We start from the raw sequence: 10,276 nt of genomic DNA on the forward strand, positions 1-10,276 counted from the left end.
CATCCATTGGGGTGACTATGTAACCAATGTTGAGGTCAATGAACGGTCGGAAATTACCAGCATCGAGGCAATGCTGCAGAAGTCACAGCTATGCTGGGTCGGGCACATCTTAAGAATGGACGATCATCGCCTGCCCAAGATAGTCCTATATGATGAACTCTACTGGCCGTCGTGACAGAGGAGCACAGAAGAAAAGATATAAAGATTCTCTGAAGTAGTCCCTTGGTCTGCTGTGACTGCTGACGGTGTTACTTGGCCATGTATAGTCCAGCAGGCTGACGCCTCCTTTGAGATCTCCTGCACAGAGAACTTAAGGGAAAAGCGCTCCAGAAGAAAGATTCGGGACGCCCCAGCAGACACACTGGACGTGGCTTTTGAGTACATATACATATATACATATATATACATATATACATATATATACATATATATATATATATAAAAGTATATATATGTATACTTTATATATAAATGGTATATACAGTATACAAATATATACTGTACACATATTAAATATATATTGTATATATAGCATATTATATACACATAGTATATTATGTATACATAGAATATGTGTTATATATAGAGTATATATGTTACCTATAGATATATATGTACTATGTATACATAAAATATATACTATGTATATATAACATACTATTATATACAATAAATATAATATTATATATATGATATATATATACAGTATATATATATTATGTATATTATAAATAGCATATATATAGTATATATATTATGTATATTATAAATAGCATATATATATTATATATGGCATATATATTATATAAAGGTATATATCATATATAGTGTATATATATAGTATATAGTAGATATATATAGTATATATTATATTATATATATTATATATAGTAAATATATAGTATATTACATATATAGTATATATATTACATATACAGTATATATATTATACATAGTATATATATATATTATATACATAGTATATGTATATTATATACATAGTATATATATTATATACATAGTATATATGTATTATATACAAAGTATATATATTATATGCATAGTATATATATTATATGCATAGTATATATATTATATACATAGTATATATATTATATGCATAATATATATATTATCTACATAGTATATATATATATTATATACATCGTATATATATTATATGCATAGTATATATATATTATATGCATAGTATATATATATTATATGCGTAGTATATATATATATATTATATGCATAGTATATATATACATAGCATATGTATTATATACATATTATATACATAGTATATATATTATATAGATAGTAGATATATACTATGTATATTATATATATATTATATACATAGTATATATATATTCTGTATGTAATATATATATATATTATGCATATGATATATATATATACTATGTATATAATATATATATACTATGTATAGACTATATATATATACTATGCATAGAATATATATATATACTATGTATATAATATATATATACTATGAATATAATATATATAATATATATATGAATATAATATATATATTATATACATAGTATATATATTATATACATAGTATATATATTATATACATGGCATATATATTATGTACATAGTATATATATATTATATACATATCATATATACATAGTATATATATTATATACATAGCATATATATATAGCATATATATAGTATATACATAGTATATATATTATATACATAGCATATATATATTATATACATAGCGTCTATATAAAAAATATTATATACATAGTATATATATATATATTATACGTAGCATATATATTATATACATAGTATATATACATTATATACATAGTATATATACATTATATATATAATATATATATATTATATATATAGTATATACATATATTGTATATATAGTATACAGATAGTATATGTCTATATTGTATATATAGCATATGTAGTCGACAGGGTGAGGAAGTACAGCCTCGGGAAATAAAAAAGGTGCAATCTATGTTTATTGGAAGCCTTCCACGTAGTGAATTCCAAAGAGGAATTTTGAATAAACTAGACTAGAGGCCACACAGTAATAGATTTCTGCTATTTCGCCTTTTAATCTAACTGAGGTATAACTTTTTACAACAATACGGATCATCGGATGCTAGGATTAAATTTTAATGTAGAGTTAAATAGCTAGAAATGTTATAACATGAATGAAGGATCTAAATCTTACATGCGAATATAATTTCTGTTATTCCAAACTGAGTAAGAAATATAAATAAAGTATAAAGCTCATCTAAGAATGGAAGATTTTCGATAACGGTGAGTATTTTTGTATTCAGTTGTAGCAATATTGATGGTGAAATAAGTGATACCCTCTTCAAATCAATAAAACAACTTAACAATAAACTAGTTATTATTCAATATTCAATTTGCACTTTGGGGGCTTAAAATTAATTTAATTGATTTTGTCATCTCTCATCTTAAGTTGGTAAGATCCATACTGATTTACTTGTTCAGTTACTTCACTGCCTGTTCTAAATGTTTTTACCCATAAATTCAGGAGTAGACATCTTCTCATCGGAGTGATACACATTTGTATCTATTGGGCGGTTTTGCTGTCAGAATAATAATTAGAGGATATATACAATGTTTTATTTAGATACTGAAGAATATAACACACGAATTATAAGACATGAGCAGCATAAGTGATTAATAACAGATGCTGGTTAAACCCATGGGCAAAAACCAATTTCTTAAGATTAAAAACATAATTTATATCCTTAATTTGTTAAATAAGCCATCGTAGCACGTCCTGGATCTGTCTGATTAAATTAATTATTAAATCATAGACGACTTCTAGTAATCAATAGACCGAAAACATCAAACAGCCTGAATTATCTCTCTTTAGCTGTTATAGGAAATAAAATCGACCCAGTCTCCAACAGAATTAACTAGTAGTGTAACACTGAAGAGAGGCCACATCAGACCTGTAGGGTTGATGTGACGTTTCTTTTGGTTAAAAGTAATTTTTTGTTCCCGGACGATGATTGGGTTTTGAAGGAATAAAAATTATTATTAATTTTTGTTTGTCAATAAATTCTGAGCTAAGTCTTTTGTTGAGATGGCGGCGGCAAAAGTGCCTTTGTAGCGAAAAGTTAAATCACATTCTAAACTTCAAAAGCGAAAAAGAATGCATAAAATATTTTAGCCAAAAATACACAGGCGTTTGATCTGAAATAGCCGAAATCATAATTGTACAAGAACCAGAGAATTGGGGATTGCACACCCGCAATTGGCAAAACTATGAGCCAAGTTTGATCCGTGAGTTTGACAGTTGAAAAAGTCGGGTTGTTTTTGATCTGAGAGAAACACACGCAGTGATTCGGCATTGTGTTTTAGAACAAAGAATAGGAAAAAATGAATTGTCCGAAATTTCAAAACAATAATACATATTTTTATGACGTATCGAGAATTGTCATTTGGTGAATCAGGTCGAACGAAAATTGAAGTTATGAAATATTTTTGCTCGGATGGGAAAATGTGTTGTCCGATAAGTTCAAAGCGACAAATGCATTCTTGGTCTTTTGACGTAATCAAAATGTCTGATATAATGGAATGGCCGACAACCAGAAATTAATTCAAAGATAAACTAAAATTCCTTTGAATTATCAAAGCGAAAAATGAGATCAATAGATAATTTTAAAACAAATAAAATCGCGTGATTTACTTTAAGTCAAAGGAAAAATAATTTTCCTGGATATGGAAAAAATTCCATTAGTAAGCCAGGGAGGAGTTAATTAATACAACGTGTAAGTTGGGCGTTAATTAAAGGAGGAGTCAATCCAATTTTGGAAATGGACCAATGAAAAAGGGCCCTGTCGAAGTATAATCAACCAATGAGAAAAGGCCCCGTCGAATTATAATCAAGCAATTTGATCGGTCGATGACGAACATGGGTGTCGTCATCATTCCATAATTGTATTATAAAAGAAATGAAAAATCAGAGATTAAGTCAGAGTCCGGGTCTGAGATTGGGAATCAGTCAAAGAGAGCTAAGTCGAGTTGTTCCGTCTCGGCAGAATCACCTCTCCTCTTTCTCCCCCTCGCTTGTTGCTTGATAACTCAACGCTGATAACGTGTCGATCACTTAACGAGAATTATGCAAAGTCCGCGATACCGACCAGGTATTTCAACAACAGAAGCTCAGTTGTAGAACTAACTGCTTGCTTGAATTAATTGTCAACTATATGTATATGTTGTAAATACTTCTTTTATGAATTTCCGAAATATATATTATATTAACCAACCTCCGGAGTTTTGTTGCTGATGTGCGTTGATCCCTATATGTGTATATTTCTTTATTTGCCATTTGTGACACCGTATCCGTCAACGAACACCCAGAATAACTAGACGATCCACAGAGAACAGGCCTTGAGGACCGAGCATCCGAGAAGAATCCCCAACGCCTTAACGAAGAACTCACTGGGTGACGCGACGTACTAACGGTTGGCAGACCTGGTTGCCCAGTCGACATATCATAACTGTACCGACCAGGGTGCAGATCATAACTGGGCCGCGATCAGAGGTTCAAGGTCGTGTAAGGTCACGTTGCAAGGTCACAGTAGCAATTAACAACATAATTGGATTATATCCCTTCATAATTGTCTTTAGTAACGATATGAACACGTTTTAAAGTAGAATTACAATGAATTTTAAGGCATTAAATAATAATAAATAGATAAGAATACCTTACTCGAAATGTTGTACAAGGATTTATATATATAATACAGCTTGTTCTTTAATCTCATATTCAATTAAACTTTAAATCTAAAATGGTCCAAAATCTAAGTGCTAAAATAACGATAATCTGTAAACAGTACTTACCTCTTATACGAAATTAAATTAACCGTAACGTTATTGCAAGGTTGTTACGGCCATACTATAAATATAGAAATACAAATTAAAAATTATTTTTATAAAAAAATTAATTATTGAGAAATATAGAAAAAGCGAGATTTAATTTAGGAACTCAACGAATGGGATATATAAAACTTTTTTTTAAATGGCTAAGGGTTTTCTGTGGCAACATTTAATGAATCTGTTCTAAATAAGGATACGAAAATTAGGCGATATATTAATATTTAAATGGGCTTTTCCGTAACAACAACAAAGGTAAATGTTTCTCACGTGCTTTTCCCGTTAAGGGAATTTCTCTTTTTTCTTTCTCTCTAAAAATGCTCTACTGTAAAAAGTGTTTTTATTCATAAAGGTTGACGAAATGCTGGTTTTTGAAAATTTTACAACGATATAATGTTTGACACTGTTCGACTGGACATAGAAATAATTGTAACGTAAAACGAAATATACTTTTTGTTGCCATGAACACCTTTTTAAAGTCCTGATTTTGCTTTCACAGAATATATATAATTTATAGATATATTAGATATATTATATATAGTATATATATATATTAGATTCATATTTTATATATATAAAGTACATATATAGTGAATATATGTAGTATATATTTATGTATATATTAGATATATAAACTGTATATATACTGACTATATATATAGTGTATATATATTTTATATATATATAAATATATATATATATGTACTGAATATATATATATTATATCTATACTGAATATATATAGTATGCATATACTGAATATATATAGTATATATACATATATATATATATACTGAATATATATAGTATATACATATACTGAATATATATAGTATATACACATACTGAATATATATAGTATATACATATACTGAATATATATAGTATATATATATTGTATATATATAAAGTATATATATACGGAATATATATTTTATTTTTTTTTTACATAGGCATCACCACATTATCAAGGCCAAGAGGCCACTCAAGGATAAGGGTTAAAGATTGTACATTAGAAATTGGACAATATAGTAATCATTAGTAATGAAAATTTGGAAAATTTGATAACTTATATGGAACGGCTCATCAAGAACTTATTTACGTTAGACTTGAAGACAACCATATTGTAGTCAGCCGGAAAGCAGGAAAACGGAAGACAATTCCACAGGCGTGCAGTTCTAAGAAAGAAGCTTTGTTCATGGAATCTACGTTTAGGTTTAGGCACAGATAAAGAGTGGGGGGAATTATTGATAGTGTTTACAGCTAGACGAGTGTTTCTTGTGAAAGTTTGGCGAGGGGGGACCATAGATTGAAGCTCAGTCGAACACTTTCCATGAAAATAACGATACATCAGAGACAAACTCGCAACATCTCTTCTGTGAGATAGAGGTTGCAAGGAGGAGAAAAGGACATCTCCTACGAGGCTACGAAGTCTATTTTGAACTCTATCAAGGCAGGCCAAGTCCTTTCTAGCAGCTCCTGCCCAGATGTGGCAACAGTATTCCATCCTTGGACGTACCTGGCTCTTATATAGATAGAGAATAGCATCAGCAGTGAGATATCTACCGGATCGATAGAAAGATCCCACCATTTTTCCAGCGGCCTTGGCAACAGATTTGATGTACGTGTTCCATTTAAGATCAGGAGTAATGGTCAAGCCCAGAAGCTTGTCAAAACTTGGGGAGTTGGTTACCATTTCTCTTTCACTCTTCACATTAAAAATCGGCCTTGTGCCTTATTTGCTCGGTGGGGGAGCAAATAAATTCCCCCCCTTTTTCTTGGCCTTTTGGCCAAGATCAAAGTGTAGTATCTGTTCTTACTACATGCTGTCCTGATTGTGATATAAAGTGGGGGATCACATTCTCCAGATCATTCAAGTTGTTTTTGAAGGATTCCAGTTATTTTTTTAGCATTTAAGTCATTCTTAAGGTCATTCAATTCATCCTTAAGTCCATTAAGGTCATTCTAAGTCATTTACTTTTTATTTATTTAAGTTATTTCAGCCCATTTTTCGGTCATTTTAGTTTATCTTTAAGAATTTCACGTCAATCCTCCATTCACTCATTCATTCGTTACACAAGAGCACGCGACTAATGGCTATCGGCCTTGTTAACTAAAACCGCTCTAGTTGAATTTGATGCCAAAGTAATGAGCCTCGACGGAATTTCGAAATGAATTCTTTATTAAATCCACAAAAGTAGCAATGAATACTCATTCAGTTAGAATGAACAAATTTAAGTGTTATCCTAATTAGTATGATCCATTCTAAGGATTAAACTTCCACATCCAGAACAAAGTACTAAATAATGGATTCGATTTTAACTATGTAGACCGTCAACAGATTTATCGATAAGAAATTCGTTTAAACCTTTCTGCAGACCACAAACAGACGTAAGGGTGAGAGATGTGATGTAAATTTCACAACAGATTGCCAACAGTTTCGAATCAACTATGACATGAGAATAGATTTGACTACAAAGTAAGTCTAAAAGTAAAACGCATTTCGATGGTCTTGATAATTGTGACCCAATCAAAGTAGAAAACGAGAAACTGGGCAACGCCAATAAATCCATTGCAACACTGTCTTTTCGCTTTTTATAATTGTCTACAAACGTAATTAAAATATCATTTATTGATCTTTATTTGACATTTTCCACAAAATGTGTACGAACTAAATGTCAACAAGCCGAATCAACCAATTAAAAAAAAAACGTGTTGATAGAAACGAACAGCAATACAATGTTATTGACATGCAATATAAGCGTTAATTAAATTCACTCGAATAATTAACTAAAAAAAAAATGCTTTCATAGTTTCTCTAATAAGATTACTTGAAGAGAAATACTTCATAAAACGAAAACAGCGTTTCAATAATGAAACGAAATTTTATTTGGAAATTATAATTTTTGTTTATCTTTTATTAGACAATATCAAAATGTTAAACGCTCGAATACTGGCATGTCTCTGCTCCTCATCACTGGTAGGAATTTTTCTTTATTTCTCGATGGCAGATATGCTCTAGGCGTATCTGAATTTTTGTAGCAATTTTTTACACCCCTAACACGAGACTGCAAACAAAATATAAAAAACTCGTAATTTCTCTTTTAAAGGTGGGTTGTTTATTTTCTTTATGGATTATACTTCCAAAATAAACTATTAAAGTTGTTTTAAAAGTAATAGAAATATTTTATTTATTTTTTAAAAAACAGTAATGAAATTAATTGAATTTTACGAGTTCAGTATTTTTCAATTTTTAAACTTTAAAAATCTATCAAATTTTTTCTATTGATTCAATTTTTACGATATTTTCAGGGTCAATGTGAAATCTTATGCTCTTTCCAATAAACTGAATATAATATTTTAGACAAACGTTTTTTTAATTCATGTTCCCCCCCCCATTTTCAAATGTCTATTTAAAAGTAAATAATTAATTTATGTACCAAAGTTTTATATATCACAAATTGAAGATAAAAGATCAATAAATAATATATTCAAATTTAAAACAAAAAAAAGTAGTGTTTTTTAGAAATTTACCTGTAAAGTCCAAAGTTTAAAACCTTCTTTTAAAAAAAAAAAAAAAAAAGAAACGTTGTTTGTTTTTTGTTTTTTTGTTTTTAAATGAAACCTTGGTCCTTGCTCCTTTAATTGAAAAAAAATAGGGCTTGAATTACATTTTTCGAGGAGTTATAAGCTTCGAAAGATAGCGGGTGGAATTATTCAATAGTTTTCACGAAATTTCTGACACTGCTAGATATGCTCTTGGTCTGTCAGTCATGATCGAGTAGAAGTTGAAAAAAATTCGCAGTTGTATTCTCAGCATCGCCGACACTGAGGTTTGGACCTTTAACATCGAGAAGTGTCTCACTTAGAACTGAAGTTTACCTAAAACTTTCATCCGCTTCGCTTCGTATTCTTGTAGACAATTCTTGCTTTTTAGATGTACAATCGCACTACTAATCTCTATGCATCACGACTTATTACTAATACAACTTTAATAAACTTGTGTATACGTTTTATTTTTAACATGGTGTGCAAATAATTTAAATCGTTTCTGTCTATCTCATATATATATATATATATATATATATATATATATATATATATATGTATATATATTACTTGTTTCTTCTGTGAAAGCAATAATTTACTAAGTTGCCTGACGGGGACTTCTGGTTTTAAACGACTATTTGCCCGAAAAATTAGCATGCCCAGTGTCACGCCCATATAATTTGTTTATATTAGTAACTAGAAGTAACCGGCATTGCTCGGTGGAAGCATGACACCCCCTCGAATAAATGAAATTACGGTTGTTGTTGCTCCTGCTACCGCTAACCAACCCTCAACCTCATTTGCCTATTTCGGAATAGACATCCCAACTCCTCATTGTAAGAATGGCTATCGAAATTGATACCCCCTAACCTCCCCATGGCAAGAACGGGCGGTGATAGGTGGTGTAGTAAGGATATTGAACAACCCTCAGCATAAAAAAGTAGCGCGAGAGGAAAAAGAAAAAAAAATAGACGCAATAGGCCGTCCAGGTGAATAAAGGTGTAAAAAATAAAATAAAATACAAAAATAGTAGGAAAAGCAGGCTCCACCTGTAAAACTAAGGAGGAAAAGAAGGTGCCATAAAAAAGCAAACCGCTTAGCCATCGCATCCACAGGAATAGGAATAAAGTTATTCATCTCAAGGTATAGTGTTGACTTTTGAGATGAATCGAGCGAGCGAGAGAGAGAGAAGGCGAGTCGGTAATTTGTAACGGACAAAATTCGTCGTGTTTTTAATAAAGAAAATAAGGAAAAACTTAGTCGGACATTTATAATTCTGGTAGCTTATTCCCCCCTAAAAAAATGTGGCTTATTAGTTTGGCTTGGTTTTAATAAATCGAAACGTTTAAAAAAGAACGCAGCGAAGTTTTCTTTTTTTTTTTTGCTGTTACAATTAGTAGTAGTAACAGAGAGAGAGAAAGAGAGGGGAGAGAGAGAGGGAGAGAAAGAGGGAGAGAGAGAGAGAGAGGGGAGAAAAAGGGAGAGAGAGAGGGGGGAGAAAGAGAGTGTAGAAGACAAATTGCAAGGCAAACTAGTGATTCTGTAAGCTTTTAATGTTGGATTTGAAAATTAAAAAAGAGTACAAAAGTTTGGTAGGCATTTTTTTTTAAAACAAATATATATACGCATACAAAATATATATAGAAAGGGTTTCTGTTTACTATAACCTATTTAAGCAAATATTACACAAGTATAAATCATGTAGAATATCTGCATGAATATAATTACACGTAAAGTTAACTAAAGATGATCATCCCAAAAGAAAACCGAAGAAACTAATAAAGAATTAATTAAAATG

The 10,276-nt window shown here is 30.2% G+C and overlaps 1 non-coding gene across 1 annotated transcript; it reads left to right on the forward strand.

Annotated features, from left to right (window-relative positions):
* The first annotated feature begins 6,699 nt into the window (after positions 1-6,699).
* Positions 6,700-6,886, forward strand: LOC145297142 (U2 spliceosomal RNA). Its single transcript, XR_013870109.1, has one exon. It is a non-coding gene; the product is annotated as a U2 spliceosomal RNA (small nuclear RNA).
* The last annotated feature ends 3,390 nt before the right edge of the window (positions 6,887-10,276 follow it).

This window comes from Euprymna scolopes, chromosome 17 (assembly GCF_053919585.1).
Source record: "Euprymna scolopes isolate OS-2025 chromosome 17, ASM5391958v1, whole genome shotgun sequence".
NCBI classification, from domain to species: domain Eukaryota; kingdom Metazoa; phylum Mollusca; class Cephalopoda; order Sepiida; family Sepiolidae; genus Euprymna; species Euprymna scolopes.